This window comes from Triticum urartu, chromosome 2A (genome assembly GCF_056163025.1).
Source record: "Triticum urartu cultivar PI428250 chromosome 2A, HENAU_Tu73, whole genome shotgun sequence".
Classification (NCBI taxonomy): Eukaryota; Viridiplantae; Streptophyta; class Magnoliopsida; order Poales; family Poaceae; genus Triticum; species Triticum urartu.
In genome coordinates this window covers 673134087-673152829 of record NC_141874.1, presented here as the reverse complement: position 1 = coordinate 673152829, position 18743 = coordinate 673134087, and positions in this window count along the sequence as shown.

The following is an 18743-nucleotide window of genomic DNA, read 5'->3' as shown; positions in this document are numbered from 1 at the left end:
TATAAAGATGACAAAACCCTTAACAAAACATACGTAGAACTCATGGGCATATCATGCACACATTAATCATGGCAAAAATGACAAAAAGCTAAACGGAGTAGCAGATCTGACAATTAACTCAAGTAGCCCTCTTCTAACAGCATTTCGGGCATCAAGATGAACTCAAATGAAAATGATGCAATGGAATGAAATGATGTACTCTCTGAGGTGAACATTTTGATATGCTATATGCATGAATCGGAGCTACGGATGCAAAGTTACGAGGCTATGAACATGGCAACTTGGATCTGGAATTTTGGGACTTAGGAAAAAAACACCCGCGGATCTAGGGTTTACTATTCACCCGATCCGGATCTGGCGCAAAACGAGGTCGGCCGACCGGAGTTTCGGCGGAGAAGGGCGCGGGGCTCGCCGGAGGACTGGTCGGCGACGAGGGAGAGGAGGCCGGCCGGAGAGGAGGCGGCGGCGGCGAGCACGGAGGCCGGGGCGGCCGCGGGCGGCGCGGGCGGCGACCGGCCGGCGAGCTCGGGCGGTGGCTTGCGGTGGCGGCAGTGGCCGGACCGCGGGAAGAAGGCAGCAGGGTTGGCGAGAGGAGGCGCGGCGCCGGGCGGCGATGGCGTGCGGCGGCGCCGGCCGCCGGAGTCGAGGGAGGCGGCGGCGCCGGGCGCAAGGAGGCAGCGCGGGCGGATGGGCCGCGGGGGCTCTCCCCGGGCCGAGCGGGCCGGCGCGGGAGCGGGTGGCGGCGTGCCACGTGTCGGGCGAGGAGTGGCTGGCGGCGGCGGGATTTGTCCGGCGCGGGGCGGACAAAGTCCGGTGCGGCGTGGTGGATTTTTAGGGTTTGGACGGGGGAGGATCCGGATTTTTCGAGAGGGGTCTATTTATAGCCATAGAGGGAGCTAGGAGAGTCCAAATGAGGTGCGGTTTTCGGCCACGCGATCGTGATCGAACGATCTAGATGATGGAGAAGACTTAGGTGGGTTTTGGGCCAAATTGGAGGGGTGTTGGGCTGCAACACACACGAGGCCTTTTCGGTCCCTCAGTTAACCGTTGGAGTATCAAACGAGGTCCAACTGATACGAAACTTGACAGGCGGTCTACCAGTAGTAAACCAAGGCCGCTTGGCAAGTCTTGGTCCAATTCGGAAATGTTTAATCCGCACACACAAAAGAAAGCTAGAAATGACCACCGGAGGAGAACGAAGCGCCGGAATGCAAAACGGACAACGGGGAAAATGCTCGAATGCATGAGACGAACACGTATGCAAATGCAATGCACATGATGACATTATATGAGATGCATGACAACGATAACAACACATGGAGACAAAGACCCGAACCCGAGATAAAAAATTAACTTAACACCGGAAACGGCAAGAGTTGGAGTACAAATTGGGAAAGTTACATCCGGGGTGTTACAGGCAAGACCTCGGTGGCGGCGGAACTCAGCAAGATCTGGTTCACCAGGATAGGGGGAGAGCTCGGGGAGAGGAGCGGGGTCCGTGGCGGCGGCATGTCAGGATCGCCATTGACAAGCGAGAGAATATGAAAAAGACCAGGGTCGCGACCGCCCGGTTCTATATACACTTTTTAGGGGGGTTCTATATACACTTTTGCGATCGGCAGGAATCAGTATAGGCCCATTAAGCTAGTAGGCCCAATTGAATGTCGGATGCCCAAAAAAGCCACTGGAGCAGCGGCCCGATAAGGCTAGCGCAACCTGTACGCACGATTTAAGTGGGATTAAGAGCGAATCGTATGGCCAAAAAATCCTAAAAGAGATTATCCAACGGATAGAAATGTTGATGGCCTGAGAGGGCTGGAAAAGTGCTCAGTTATAATATTTAAATATGGTACTCCAACATTACCCAATCCTTGTCCATGTATGCATGGTGAAGTGGCGGAGCTAGACAAAGAATGATGGGGGGAGGAAACTACAACACATTCTAAGGGGGCCAAAGACTACCTTTTCTAATTAAGCACCTCCCAAAGAAATCTTCGGACATTTTGTTAAGATGGGGGGCATGGCCCCTACAGCACTACATGTAGCTCCGCCAGTGATATGGTGTTTGTTTCCCTTTTAGTTTTTGCGTCCTAGTAGCCAGTTAGTATGAGTGCGTGATGGACATAAATAGAGTCAAGTTTAACTTTTTTCGAGATGAGTCAAATTCAACCTTAAAACAAAAACCTAATATATGCATAGTTCGGACAACAAAGACATGTGTGCACACTAACCCATTCACGCTACGGAGTTGAAGATTTTTGCCGATGCGTGAAGGATCCAAACAATTAATCTCAAAAATAAATCCAAACTATTAAAAACAGTAAAAGAACTTGTCGACATGTAATTATGCTCCATGCAAAAAAAACTACAACATGCATGCATGCTAGGATACCCAAAAGAAACTATTGGGTACACCTTCCATCATAGATCTGAAGGCAAGATATTTGTTGCTAAGAATGGATACTTCTAGAGAAGGAGTTTCTCCTGAAAGAAGTGAGTGGGAGGAAAGTAGAACTTGATGAGGTAGTTGTACCTTCTCTCGAATTGGAAAGTAGTTCATCACAGAAATCAGTTCCAGTGATGTCTACACCAATTAGTGAGGAAGCTAATGATGATGATCATGAAACTTCAGATCAATTTACTACCGAACCTCATAGGTTAACCAGGTACGTTCCGCACTAGAGTGGTACGGTAATCCTATTCTAGAAGTCATGTTACTAGACCATGACGAACCTACGAACTATGATGAAGCAATGATGAGCCCAGATTCTGCGAAATGGCTTGAGGCCATGAAATCCGAGATGGGATCCATGTATGAGAACAAAGTATGGACTTTGGTTGACTTGTCCGATGATCGGAAAACCATAGAAAATAAATGGATCTTCAAGAAGAAGACTGATGTTGATGGTAATGTTACTGTCTATAAAGCTCGACTTGTTGCGAAAGGTTTTCGACAAGTTTAAGGAGTTAACTACAATGAGACCTTCTCACCCGTAGCGATGCTTAAGTCTATCCAAATCATGTTAGCAATTGCCGCATTTTATGATTATGAAATTTGGCAAATGGATGTCAAAACTGCATTCCTTAAATGGATTTCTTAAAGAAAGAGTTGTATATGATGCAACCAGAAGGTTTTGTCAATCCTAAAGGTGCTAACAAAGTGTGCAAGCTCCAGCGATCCATTTATGGGCTAGTGCAAGCCTCTTGGAGTTGGAATATACGCTTTGATAGTGTGATCAAAGCATATGGTTTTATATAGAATTTTGGAGAAGCCTGTATTTACAACAAAGTGAGTGGGAACTCTATAGCATTTCTAATATTATATGTGGATGACATACTGTTGATTGGAAATGATATAGAATTTCTGGATAGCATAAAAGGATACTTGAATAAGAATTTTCAACTGTGAGGCTATTGCCTTGCAGTAAATAGTCACAAAAAAAGAATTTTTCAATGAAATACCTCGGTGAAGCTGCTTATATATTGGGCATCAAGATCTATAGAGATAGATCAAGACGCTTAATTGGACTTTCACAAAGCACATACCTTCATAAAGTTTTGTAGAAGTTCAAAATGGATCAGTCAAAGTCTTGCCTGTGTTACAAGGTGTGAAGTTGAGTCAGACTCAATGCCCGACCATTGCAGAAGATAGAGAGAAAATAAAAGTCATTCCCTATGCCTCAGCCATAGGTTCTATCATGTATGCAATGCTGTGTACCAGACCTGATGTGTGCCTTGCTATAAGTTTAGCAGGGAGGTATCAAAGTAATCCAGGAGTGGATCACTGGACAACGGTCAAGAACATCCTAAAATACCCGAAAAGGACTAAGTATATGTTTCCCATTTATGGAGGTGACAAAGAGCTTGTCGTAAATGGTTATGTCGATACTAGCTTTGACACTGATTCAGATGACTCTAAGTCGCAAACCGGATACGTATTTATATTGAATGGTGGAGCTATCAGTTGGTGCAGTTCCAAGCAGAGCGTCGTGGCCGGATCTACGTGTGAAGCGGAGTACATAGCTACTTCGGGAGCAGTAACCGAAGGAGTTCATATCTGATCTAGGTGTAATACCTAGTGCATCGGGTCCAATGAAAATCTTTTGTGACAATACTGGAGCAATTGCCTTAGCGAAGGAATCCAGATTTCACAAGAGAACCAAACACATCAAGAGACACTTCAATTCTATCTGTGATCAAGTCAAGGAGGGAGACATAGAGATTTGCAAAATACGTACAGATCTGAATGTTGCAAACCCGTTGACTAAGCCTCTTCCACGAGCAAAACATGATCAGCAGCAAGACTCCATGGGTGCTAGAATCATTACAATGTAATCTAGATTATTGACTCTAGTGCAAGTGGGAGACTGAAGTAAATATTCCATAGAGGGAATAATAAATTTGTTATTTATATTTCCTTATATCATGATAAATGTTTATTATTCATGCTAGAATTGTATTAACCGGAAACTTGATACATGTGTGAATACATAGACAAAACAGAGTGTCCCTAGTATGACTCTACTTGACTAGCCCATTAATCAAAGATGGTTAAGTTTCCTGACCATAGACATGTGTTGTCATTTGATGAACAAGATCACATCATTAGGAGAATGATGTGATGGTCAAGACCCACCCGTTAGCTTAGCATAATGATCGTTAAGTTTTATTGCTATTGCTGTCTTCATGACTTATACATATTCCTTTGACTATGAGATTATGCAACTCCCGAATACCGGAGGAACACCTTGTGTGCTATCAAATGTCACAACGTAACTGGGTGATTATAAAGATGCTCTACAGGTGTCTCCGAAGGTGTTTGTTGGGTTGGCATAGATCGAGATTAGGATTTGTCACTCCAAGTATCAGAGAGGTATCTCTGGGCCCTCTCAGTAATGCACATCACGATAAGCCTTGTGTCACAGCCCTAGAATTTGATTGCAATTAGTATCATAAGCATCCATGCATCATGTCTATATTTGTTTGAAATTTGAAATGGGGATGACAAGCCCTAGCACTAAATGAAATGCAATTAGGATCAAAATAAAAATATTTTCAATGAACCCAGAATGCCCTTTAGAAAGTTCATTATTTTTTATAAAGGTGAAAACCTCTACCAAAAATGATGCACATATTTTTAGGCCATTCTGGATTTTTGAATAATCCATATTGTATTTGAATTGGGGCATTTAAATACTATTAAAAATTTTAAATGCTCCGATAATTCTGAAAATAGTTAAGGGCCTCTGTAATAATTCATTTAATGCCCACAATTATTTTCAGGATTTATTAAAATGATTTGGGTTATAAACTAAATCAAAACAAAATAACATAAATAGAAAACAGAAACAGAATTAGACAGAGAAGAGAGAGAGCTTACCTGGGCCAACTCACCTGTGCAGCCACCTGGCGGCCCAAGTGGCCGGCCCAGCCCACCTGGCCCTCCCCTGTCGTCTTCCTTCCCGCGCCAATAGACAGCGCGTGTGGCCGAGGCACGCCGGCACGCGCCCGGCCACCTCCTGCTTCCTGCCGCATCCCCCTCATCGCCTGGACGTCTCCAACGCCGCCACGCACGCCCCTGGAACCCCCTCGCTCCTTCCCCCCCTCCGTTTCTCTTACGCACAACCGCCGAGCACAGCCGTCGCCGCCGACGCACACCGCTGTGGCCATAGCCACTGCCTCGCCTCGCCGATGCGCTCAGAAGCTCCGCATCTTCGCCCTCCTCGTCCACGCCGAGCCAAACAACCGGGGGAGCACCGCATCGCCGTCCCGGACGTCTTCTTCAACCTCGATGCCGGTGATCCCCGCCGCTTGATTCGTCACCATCAGGCCGTCCCCGAGCCCGCTCAGACTGCCGTCCGACTCCCTGTGAGCTCCGCCGTCGTTACCCACTCTTCCCCGCGTCGTTTCCTTGCCGTAGCGCCGTTCCCCGCCATCACCGAAGCTCACCGCCGCCCGTCCTTATCGCCGCCGTGGCTTGAGCTCGAACGAGTCATGCCCGTGCACCTCACCGAGCTCCTGGCGACCCCAGGAGGCTACGCACTGTTTTACTTCGCTCGCTCGTGCTCCGCAATGCCGTTTCCGCCGAGGTCCGAACTCCGGCCGCCGCAGCTGGGCTCGCCGGCGTCAGCTCCGACCATCCCAACTACCGCTGCTTGCTGGAATGGATGCGCACGTGTGCCAGCAATCCGTAGCCGTAAACGGCGCGCCAAACCGTCGACCATGGGCAAATCCCGAGCCCTCCGCCATCTCGGGCTTCGCCGGCGACGAGCCGCGGGTCAACTCCGGTGAGTTGACCCGGGGGTTTGACCCCGTCTGACCAGGGTTTGACCACCCTGGGACACTGACACATGGGGCCAGCCCTGCTAATTAACCCAGGTTAGTGTTAATTATTTAGTTAGTTAATTAGCCTCTGACATGTGGGCCCATGCCTTAACTAAACTAGATTAGGTTTAGTTTAATTTTAATTAACCTTGTTAGTTAACTGTGTCACCGACGTGTGGACCCCACTGTCAGGTTCGACTTGGACCAGCCCCTTGACCCGCTAACGTCATGCTTACACATTGCTGACACAGTTAATCGTTTTCTGGATTAAAAATAATTCAGAAAATTCCAGAAATTAGTATAAACTTCTAAAAATCATAGAAATTCAACTGTAACTCCAAATGAAATAAATTATATATGAAAAATTATCAGAAAAATTCAAGGAATCCATCTTTACCATTTTCATGCATGTTTGAACAATGTTTGTCCTCTGTTTTGTACAAAACAAATAAAGGGCATTTAAATAATCATATATGGAGTTGGAATTTGAATCTTGTATTCAAACCAACTTCATTTAAATCATAACTAGATGCATTAGCTCAAATCACAGCACATTGCCATGTCATGATCATGCATCATATTGTCGCATATGCATTGATTGTGTTCTTCTCTTTTGCTGGTGTTTGTCCCCCTTCAGTAGACGACGTTCTGACGATGTGATCGATGACACCGATGAAGAGCTATAATATCTTCAGAAGTGCCAGGAAAGCAAAAACCCCTTGTTCATTCCGATACAATCCTACTCTCTCGCTCCTGCTCTCTTTTACTACATTAGGACAACACGATTCCTCTGTTACTTGCTGCGATAGTTGAACCCCTTATCCTCTGCATGACCCGTCATTGCCATAGTAAATAGATGAAACCCACTAGCATGAGTAGGAGTTGTTTGAGCCCTGATGTGCCTACTCATTCATGCTTGTTTGCCATGCCTGCTACTGCTTAGAGTTGAGTCAGGTCTGATTCATGGGGGATGAATCGGAGGTGTGTAAACATGTCCTACTGTTGAGAGCTAAGTGTGTGAACACGATTTGGTAAAGGTAGCGGTGAGAGGCCATGTAGGAGTAAATGGTGGGTTGTCTCATTGAAGTTGTCCTTAGGAACTGAGTTCTGTGTTTGTGATCCATGAAACAGTTACTACCACGCATTGGGCTCGAAACCAATGGACCCTCTCGGCTTCTTGATCACCCTTGTCCTCTGTCCAGGAGTTGCAACTAGTTTCTGGTGTTTATAGGATATGTGTTGGCGGCCGTGCGTAGCGCTGACCCTAGGGGTGGGCTATGATGCGGTAGATACACCATGGCACGGTGTACCGGGCGCCCGTTTGGTGTCTCGGGAACCCTGTTCACATCATTCGGGGCCGTATGTGGAAACCTCGGCCGGACTCCCTACGGATGGAACCTGGATAGGCGATAAACCTGGACTAGAGACTTGAGTGTTTAGGTAGGCCGTGGCCGACACCCTCATTGGGCTTCCGCTTGAAGGTTGCCGAGTACATGTCGTGTAAATGGCGGTAAGTGGTGAGAGCGTGTGTGAAGAAGTACACCCCTGCAGGGTCAACATCATCTATTCGAATAGCCGTGTCCGCGGTAATGGACTTCTGGGTTGCCTATAACAGTTCATAGACAAGTGAAAGTGGATACTCTAAAACTCGCAAGATAAGTGTGAGTGCTATGGATGGCCTTCTCGTAGGGAGACGAGAGCGGATCCATAGTGGTGTATTGAATGGTGAATATGTGGACTCGTGTGCGCCACCTCAAAAGAGTTGCTTGCAGTCGTAGTTCAAGTTAGCCACTGAGTCAAAGCTGGCTTGCTGCAGTCAAACTCCACCACCCCCCCATGATAATACCGATGCATATGTAGCTAGTTCTGATGTAAGTCTTGCTGAGTACCTTTGTACTCACGTTTGCTTATTTTATGTTTTGCAGAGACGTCAGTCTTGCTAGTAGTTCCATGTGGACTTCGACATTTAGCTTGATACCTCGGCTACAATCTTGTGCCTCAGCAGGATCTGGTAGATAGTCAGGCTTCTTAGCCTTTTTCATTTATAGATGTCTGTACTCAGACATGTTAAGCTTCCGCATGTGCTTGAATTGTATGCTATGATTGTTGGGTCATGAGACCCATGTTTGTAATATCTCGCTCCTCGGAGCCTAATGAATAAATACTTGAGTTGTAGAGTTATGTTGTGATGCCATGCTGTATTTACACATATCGAGCATATTGTGTGTATGGTTAAAATGCTTGGTATGTGTGGGATCCGACAATCTAGTTGTTTATCCTTGGCAGCCTCTCTTATGGGGAAATGTATTCTAGTGCTTCCATGAGCCATAGTAGTCTGGTACAGCCCGGTTCACCGGAGTCCTGTTAGCCCAGCACTACTGCTCAGGACACTTGACTGGCCGGCATTTGTTTCACTTCGTTCCTGTGTCTGTCCCTTCGGGGAAATGTCACGCGGTGACATCCGGAGTCCTGCCTAGCCTGCTACAGCCTGGGTTCCCAGAGTCCTGTTAGCCCAGTACTAAAGCCCGGATTCACACGCTGCTGACCGACATGCTCGATGTGATTCATGTATGCCTGTCCCAATAGGTTAGTGCCGCTTTGGGTTCATGACTAGCCATGTCGGCCCGGGTTCTCTGTCATATGGATGCTAGCGACACTATCATATACGTGAGCCAAAAGGCGCAAACGGTCCCAGGCCATGGTAAGGTGACACCATGGGAATACCGTGCGTGAGGCCACAAAGTGATATGAGGTGTTACCGGCTAGATCGATGTGACTTGGAATCGGGGTCCTGACACCTTGCAAGCAAGGTGACTAATGAGTTAGTTGCGGGATGATGCATTACGGAATAAGTAAGGAGACTTGCAGGTAATGAGATTGAACTAGGTATGAAGATACCGATGATCGAATCTCGAGCAAGTAACATACCGATGACAAAGGGAATGACGTATGTTTTCATTGCGCTTTGACCGACAAAGATCTTCATAGAATATGTAGGAACCAATATGAGCATCTAGGTTCCGCTGTTGGCTATTGATCGGATATGTGTCTCGGTCATGTCTACATAGTTCTCGAACCCGTAGGGTCTGCACGCTTAACGTTCGATTACGATTTGTATTATGAGTTATGTGTTTTGGTGACCGAAGATTGTTCAGAGTCCCGGATGAGATCACGGACATGACGAGGAGTCTCGAAATGGTCGAGAGGTAAAGATTGATATATTGGACGATTGTATTCGGACACCGGGATGGTTTCGGAGTGTTTCAGATATTTATCGGAGTACCGAGGGGTTATCGGAACCCCCCGGGGAAAGTAATGGGCAAACATGGGCCATAGGGGAGAGAGAGGGTAGCCCACAAGGGGTGGCGCACGCCCCCCCCCCATGGGCAGTCCGAATTGGGCAAGGGGAGGGGTGCAGCCCCCCTTTCCTTCTCCCTCTTCCTCTCCTTCCCTTTCCCCCCTCCAAAATAAAGGAAAGGGGGCCGACTAGGACTAGGAGTCCAAGTCAGTTCCCCCCCCCCCCACTTGGCGCGCCCCTAGGGCTAGCCTCCTCCCTCTCCTCCTTTATATACGGGGCAGGCGGGCACCCCAAAGCACATCAATTGTTCTTAGTCGTGTGCGGTGCCCCCCTCCACCGTTTACTCCTCCGGTCATATTGTCGTAGTGCTTAGACGAAGCCCTGTGCGTTTCACTTCACCATCACCATCACCACGCCGTCGTGCTGACGAAACTCTCTCTCGACACTTTGTTGGACCAAGAGTTTGAGGGACGTCATCGAGCTGAACGTGTGTTGAACTCGGAGGTGTCGTACGTTCGATACTTGATCGTTTGAATCGAGAAGACGTTCGACTACATCAACCGCCTTAAACTAACGCGTCCACTTTCGGTCTATGACGGTACGTGGACACACTCTCCCCCTCTCGTTGATATGCATCTCCTAGATAGATCTTGCATGATCGTAGGAAATTTTTTGAAATTGCATGCTACGTTCCCCAACACTGTACCCATACTTCACTGGCCACACTACTATTGGTGTAAAGCGCATGAAGAAACTCAATGCTGATGGGCTTTTGGAATCACTAGATTATGAATCACTTGATGCTTGCGAACCATGCCTCATGGGCAAGATGACTAAAACTCCGTTCTCCGGAACAATGGAGCGAGCAACTGACTTGTTGGAAATAATACATACTGATGTATGCAGTCCAATGAGTGTTGAGGCTCATGGCGGGTATCGTTATTTTCTGACCTTCACAGATGATTTGAGCAGATATGGGTATATCTACTTGATGAAACATAAGTCTGAAACATTTGAAAAGTTCAAGAATTTTAGAGTGAAGTGGAAAATCATCGTAACAAGAAAATAAAGTTTCTACGATCTGATCATGGAGGTGAATATTTGAGTTGTGAGTTTGGTCTTCATTTGAAATAATGTGGAATAGTTTTGCAACTCACGCCACCTAGAACACCACAACGTAATGGTGTGTCCGAACATCATAACCGCACTTTATTAGATATGATGTGATCTATGATGTCTCTTACTGATTTACCGCTATCGTTTTGGGGTTATGATTTAGAGATGGCTACATTCACATTAAATAGGGCACCATCTAAATCAATTGAGTCCACACCATATGAACTGTGGTTTGACAAGAAACCCAAGTTGTCCTTTCTTAAAGTTTGGGGCTGAGATGCTTATGTGAAAAAGCTTCAACCTGATAAGCTCGAACCCAAATCGGAGAAATGTGTCTTCATAGGATACCCGAAGGAAACTGTTGGGTACACCTTCTATCACAGATCTGAAGGCAAGATATTCATTTCTAAGAATGGATCCTTTCTAGGGAAGGAGTTTCTCTCAAAAGAAGTGAGTGGGAGGAAAGTAGAACTTGATGAGGTAATTGTACCTGCTCCATTATTAGAAAGTAGTTCATCACAAAAAATAGTTCTAGTGATTCCTACACCAATTAGTGAGGAAGCTAATGATGATGATCATGAAACTTCAAACCAAGTTAGTACTGAACCTCCTAGGTCAACCAGAGTAAGATCCGCACCAGAGTGGTATGGTAATCCTGTTCTGGAGGTCATGTTACTTGACCATGACGAACCTACGAACTATGAGGAAGCGATGATGAGCCCAGATTCCGCAAAATGTCTTGAGGCCATGAAATCTGATATGGGATCCATGTATGAGAACAAAGTGTGGACTTTGGTTGACTTGCCCGATGATCGAAAAGCCATAGAGAATAAATGGATCTTCAAGAAGAAGACTGACGCCGACGGTAATGTTACTGTCTACAAAGCTCGACTTGTTGCGAAAGGTTTTCAACAAGTTCAAGGAGTTGACTACGATGAGACCTTCTCACCCGTAGCGATGCTTAAGTCTGTCCGAATCATGTTAGCAATTGCCGCATTTTATGATTATGAAATTTGGTAAATGGATGTCAAAACTGCATTCCTTAATGGATATCTTAAAGAAGAGTTGTATATGATGCAACCAGAAGGTTTTCTCGATCCAAAAGGTGCTAGAAAAGTATGCAAGCTCCAGCAATCCATTTATGGACTAGTGCAAGCCTCTCGGAGTTGGAATATACGCTTTGATAGTGTGATCAAAGCATATGGTTTTATACAGACTTTTAGAGAAGCTTGTATTTACAAGAAAGTGAGTGGGAGCTCTGTAGCATATCTAATATTATATGTGGATGACATATTGTTGATTGGAAATAATACAGAATTTATGGATAGCATAAAAGGATACTTGAATAAGAATTTTTCAATGAAAGACCTCGGTGAAGCTGCTTATATATTGGGCATCAAGATCTATAGAGATACATCAAGACGCTTAATTGGACTTTCAGAAAGCACATACCTTGATAAAGTTTTGAAGAAGTTCAAAATGGACTAGTCAAAGAAAGGGTTCTTGCCTGTGTTACAAGGTGTAAAGTTGAGTCAGACTCAATGCCCGACCACTGCAGAAGATAGAGAGAAAATGAAAGTCATTCCCTATGCCTCAGCCATAGGTTCTATCATGTATGCAATGCTATGTACCATACCTGATGTGTGCCTTGCTATAAGTTTAGCAGGGAGGTACCAAAGTAATCCAGGAGTGGATCACTTGACAACGGTCAAGAACATCCTGAAATACCTAAAAAGGACTAAGGATATGTTTCTCGTTTATGGAGGTGACAAAGAGCTCGTCATAAATGTTTACGTCGATGCAAGCTTTGACACTGATCCGGATGACTCTAAGTCACAAACCGGATACATATTTATATTAAATGGTGGAGCTGTTAGTTGGTGTAGTTCCAAGCAGAGCGTCGTGGCGGGATCTACGTGTGAAGCGGAGTACATAGATGCTTTGGAAGCAGCAAATAAAGGAGTCTGGATGAAGGAGTTCATATCCGATCTATGTGTCATACCTAGTGCATCGGGTCCAATGAAAATCTTTTGTGACAATACTGGTGCAATTGCCTTGGCAAAGGAATCCAGATTTCACAAGAGAACCAAGCACATCAAGAGACGCTTCAATTCCATCCGCGATCAAGTCAAGGAGGGAGACATAGAGATTTGCAAGATACATACGGATCTGAATGTTACAGACCCGTTGACTAAGCCTCTCTCACGAGCAAAACATGATCAGCACCAAGACTCCATGTGTGTTAGAATCATTACAATGTAATCTAGATTATTGACTCTAGTGCAAGTGGGAGACTGAAGGAAATATGCCCTAGAGGCAATAATAAAGTTGTTATTTATATTTCCTTATATCACGATAAATGTTTATTATTCATGCTAGAATTGTATTTACCGGAAACTTAGTACATGTGTGAATACATAGACAAAACTGAGTGTCCGTAGTATGCCACTACTTGACTAGCTCGTTAATCGAAGATGGTTAAGTTTCGTGACCATAGACAAGTGTTGTCATTTGATGAACGGGATCACATCATTAGAGAATGATGTGACGGAGAAGACCCGTCCATTAGCTTAGCATAATGATTGTTTAGTTTTATTGCTATTGCTTTCTTCATGACTTATACATGTTCCTCTGACTATGAGATTATGCAACTCCCGAATACCGAGGAACACCTTGTGTGCTATCAAACGTCACAACGTAACTAGGTGATTATAAATATGATCTATTGGTGTCACCGATGGTGTTTGTTGAGTTGGCATAGATCATGATTAGGATTTTTCACTCCATGTATCGGAGAGGTATCTCTGGGCCCTCTGGGTAATGCTCATCACTATAAGCCTTGCAAGCAATGTGACTAATGAGTTAGTTGCGGGTTGATGCATTACAGAACGAGTAAAGAGACTTGCCGGTAATGAGATTGAACTAGGTATGATGATACCGATGATCGAATCTTGGGCAAGTAACATACCGATGACAAAGGGAACAACGTATGTTGTTATGCGGTTTGACCGATAAAGATCTTCGTAGAATATGTAGGAACCAATGTGAGCATCCAAGTTCTGCTATTGGTTATTGACCGTAGATGTGTCCCTGTCATGTCTACATAGTTCTCAAACCCGTAGGATCCGCACGCTTAACGTTCGATGATGATTTGTATTATGAGTTATGTGATTTGATGACCGAAGTTCGTTCGGAGTCCCGGATAATATCACAGACATGACGAGGAGTCTCGAAATGGTCAAGAGGTAAAGATTCATATATTGGAATCTTACATTCGTACACCGGAATGGTTCGGGTTGTTTCGGATGAGTTTCGGAGTGCTGGGGGTTACCGAAACCCCCCCCCCCCCCCCCGGGAAATTCATGGGCCTTCATGGGCCTTAGTGGAAAGGAGAGGAGGGCCACAAGGGAGGCCGCCTCCCCCCCCCATGGCCAGTACGAATTGGACTAGGGAGGGGGCGGCGCCCCCTCTTTCCTTCTCCCCTCTTCCTCCTTCCCTCTCTCTCCCTCTCTTCGAAAGGAAGGGGACTCCAACTACGATTGGGAATCCTAGTTGGAGTCCACTATGGCGTGCGCCCCCCTATGGCCAGCCTCCTCTCCCCCTTTATATACGTGGGAGGGGGCACCCCAAAGGCAGACCAAGTCTTCTCTTAGCCGTGTGCGGTGCCCCCCTCCACAGTTACACACCCCGGTCATATCATTGTAGTGCTTAGGCGAAGCCCTGCGCCAGTAACTTCATCATCACCGTCAACACACCGTCATGCTGACAAAACTCTCCCTCTTCCTCAACTGGATCAAGAGCTCGAGGGACGTCATCGAGCTGAACGTGTGCTGGACACAGAGGTGTCGTACGTTTGGTTCTTGGATCGGTTGGATCGCGAAGATGTTCGACTACATCAACTACATTACTAAACGCTTCCGCTTTCGGTCTACGAGGGTACGTGGACACACTCTCCCCTCTCATTGCTATGCATCTCCTAGATAGATCTTGCGTGATCATAGGAATTTTTCTAAAATACTTTGTTCCCCAACACTCATCTATTTCCTCGACACTTTGCTGGATCAAGAGTTCGAGGGACATCATCGAGCTGAACGTGTGCAGAACTCGGAGGTGCCGTATGTTCAGTACTTGATCGGTCAGAACGAGAAAAAGTTCGACTACATCAACCGCGTTGTCAAACGCTTCCACCTTCGGTCTATGAGGGTACGTAGACACACTCTCCCCTCTCGTTGCTATGCATCTCCTAGATAGATCTTGCGTGAGTGTAGGATCTTTTTTTGAAATTGCATGCTATGTTTCCCAACATTATTATCATAGTGGCGAACTTTGATGCCCAATGGATGTAATATGTTGTATTTCTTTATTGTACAGTCTAGGTTTTTCTTATTCACGATGATGTAGTTATTTTAGTGTGTGTATATATATATCTTGTCTTCGCTCCATGAAAAGTAAACCGGCCAAACCATAAACTTACGGAACATAATCGGGTCGTCATGCAAATCACTATGTATGGGCCGCATCATGGGCCCAGTCATCTTGGTCCGTTAACAGGCCTAAATGTAAACTGGCCCACTAGTAGTTCCGGGCCTTTAATAGGCCGAATAAACTGCCAGCCCTATTTTCGCAAGAAAATTCAATGGGCTTTAAGTAGGCTGGAAAGTAGGTTGGGCCTGAAACATGCCGAACAGCTCGCGAGCCGACAGCAGGCCGAAATAGACCCCGGCCCATGATTGTGCCAATCACATCACGGGTCGTTAACAGGCCAAAATTGTCTTGGTCCTTGTTTGGCCCAATCAGATTATCGGCTGTGAGCAGGCCGGATGCAAAGCGGGCCATAGTTAGGCCCAACTATATGACAAGCTTTTAACAGGCCGAAACTAATATCAGACCGTATTACTAAATGGGCCTTTAGCAAACAGAAATCCTAACCGAGCCTCAAGTGGGCCCAAAAACACAACGTCCAGTTGACGGGCCAAATCTGGTATGGGCCATAATTTAGCGCAAAGGCTCTTAAAGGGTCGGATCCGATATGGGTCATAATATAGCCTAGAACGCGGTAGGCTATTAATGGGCTGGATCTCATATGGGCCCTTATTAGGCCCAGAATGTGGCAGGCTGTTAATGGACCAGATCAAATATGGTCGGCATTTGGCCCAAAATATGGCATCCTGTTATAACGGGCCGACCCACTACTGTCTTAAAAATCTTGTGGGCCTTTAGCTGGGCCGGCCCATTATGGTCTGCAAAATCCTGTGGGCCTTTAGCTGGGCCGGCCCATTATGGTCTGCAAAACCTTGTGGGCCTTTAGTTGGGCCAGCCCATTTAATCTTTATGGGCCACTTTTGGGCCGCTCCACGTGTCAACATATCATAGGCGCATCTCGCCCACTGGATGAGTGACACCTATGCCAACGCGGAGTTGGCACGTGGTTCCATCGGCCAATGAGAATTTTACACGTGGAAAATCAGCATTGGTCATGGCTGTTAGCGGGTTACCGGATCCAAAACCGGACCCGATAGCTTAACGTCTGGTACGTCTCCAACGTATCTATAATTTTTGATTGCTCCATGCTATATTATCTACTATTTTGGACATTATTGGGCTTTATTATCCACTTTTATATTATTTTTGGGACTAACCTATTAACCGGAGGCCCAGCCCAGAATTGCTGTTTTTTTGCCTGTTTTAGGGTTTTGAAGAAAAGGAATGTCAAACGGAGTCCAAACGGAACGAAACCTTCGGGAACGTGATTTTCTCAACGAATAAGACCAGAGAGACTTGGACCCTATGTCAAGAAATAAAACAGGAGGCCACAAGGTAGGGGGAGCGCCCACCCCCACCAGGCGCGCCCTCCACCCTCGTGGGGCCCCTGTTGCTCCACCGACGTACTCCTCCCTCCTATATATATATATATATCCACGTACCCCCAAACGATCAGAACAGGAGCCAAAACCCTGATTCCACCGCCGTAACTTTTTGTATCCACGAGATCCCATCTTGGGGCCTGTTCCGGAGCTCCGCCGGAGGGGGCATCGATCATGGAGGGCTTCTACATCAACACCATAGCCTCTCCAGTGAAGTGTGAGTAGTTTACCTCGGACCTACGGGTCCATAGTTAGTAGCTAGATGGCTTCTTCTCTCTTTTTGGATCTCAATACAATGTTCTCCCCCTCTCTTGTGGAGATCTATTCGATGTAATCTTCTTTTTGCGGTGTGTTTGTTGAGATCGATGAATTGTGGGTTTATGATCAAGTCTATCTATGAATAATATTTGAATCTTCTCTGAATTCTTTTATGTATGATTGGTTATCTTTGCAAGTCTCTTCGAATTATCAGTTTGGTTTGGCCTACTAGATTGATCTTTCTTGCAATGGGAGAAGTGCTTATCTTTGGGTTCAATCTTGCGGTGTCCTTTCCCGGTGACAGTAAGGGCAGCAAGGCACGTATTGTATTGTTGCCATCAAGGATACCAAGATGGGGTTTTCTTCATATTGCATGAGTCTATCCCTCTACATCATGTCATCTTGCTTAAGGCGTTACTCTCTTTTTTAACTTAATACTCTAGATGCATGCTGGATAGCGGTCGATGAGTGGAGTAACAGTAGAAGATGCAGGCAGGAGTCGGTTGATACGTCTCCAACGTATCTATAATTTTTATTGCTCCATGCAATATTATCTACTGTTTTGAATGTTTATGGGTTTTATTATATATACACTTTTATATCATTTTTGGGAGTAACCTATTAACCTAGAGCCCAGTGCCAGTTTCTGTTTTTACCCTGTTTTAGGGTTTCGAAGAAAAGGAAAACCAAACGGAGTCCAATTGACCTAAAACTTCACGGAACTCATTTTTGGAAGGAAAGAAGCCCAGAAGACTTGGAGTGCACGTGGGGGGATCTGCGAGGAGGTCACGAGACAGGGGGGCGTGCCCACCCCCCTGGGCGCGCCCTCCACCCTCGTGAGCCCCTCGTGGCCCCCCTGGCGTACTTCTTCCGCCTATATATCTCCATATAACCTAAAAACATCCATGAGCACAATAGATCGGGAGTTCCGCCGCGAGAAGCCTCCGTAGCCACCGGAAGCCAATCTAGACCCGTTCCGGCACCCTGTCGGAGGGGGCAATCCTTCTCCGGTGTCCATCTTCATCATCCCGGTGCTCTCCATGACGAGGAGGGAGTAGTTCTCCCTCAGGGCTGAGGGTATGTACCAGTAGCTATGTGTTTGATCTCTCTCTCTCGTGTTCTTGAGGTGATACGATCTTGATGTACCGCGAGCTTTGCTATTATATTTGGATCCTATGATGTTTCTTCCCCCCCCCCTCTACTCTCTTGTAATGGATTGAGTTTCCCCTTTGAAGTTATCTTATCGGATTGAGTCTTTAAAGTTTTGAGAACACTTGATGTATGTCTTGCCGTGCGTATCTATGGTGACAATGGGATACCACGTGATTCACTTAATGTATGTTTTGGTGATCAACTTGCGGGTTCCGCCCATGAACCTATGCATAGGGGCTGGCACATGTTTTCGTCATGATTCTCCGGTAGAACTTTGGGGCACTCTTTGAGGTTCTATGTGTTGGTTGAATAGATGAATCTGAGATTGTGTGATGCATATCGTATAATCATACCCACGGATACTTGAGGTGACATTGGAGTATCTAGGTGACATTAGGGTTTTGGTTGATTTGTGTCTTAATGTGTTATTCTAGTATGAACTCTAGGGCTGTTTGTGACACTTATAGGAATAGCCCAACGGATTGATTGGAAAGAATAACTTTGAGGTGGTTTCGTACCCTACCATAATCTCTTCGTTCGTTCTCCTCTATTAGTGACTTTGGAGTGACTCTTTTTTGCATGTTGAGGGATAGTTATGTGATCCAATTATGTTAGTATTGTTGAGGGAACTTACACTAGCGAAAGTATGAACCCTAGGCCTTGTTTCCTAGCATTGCAATACCGTTTACACTCACTTTTATCATTCGTTACCTTGCTGTTTTTATTATTTC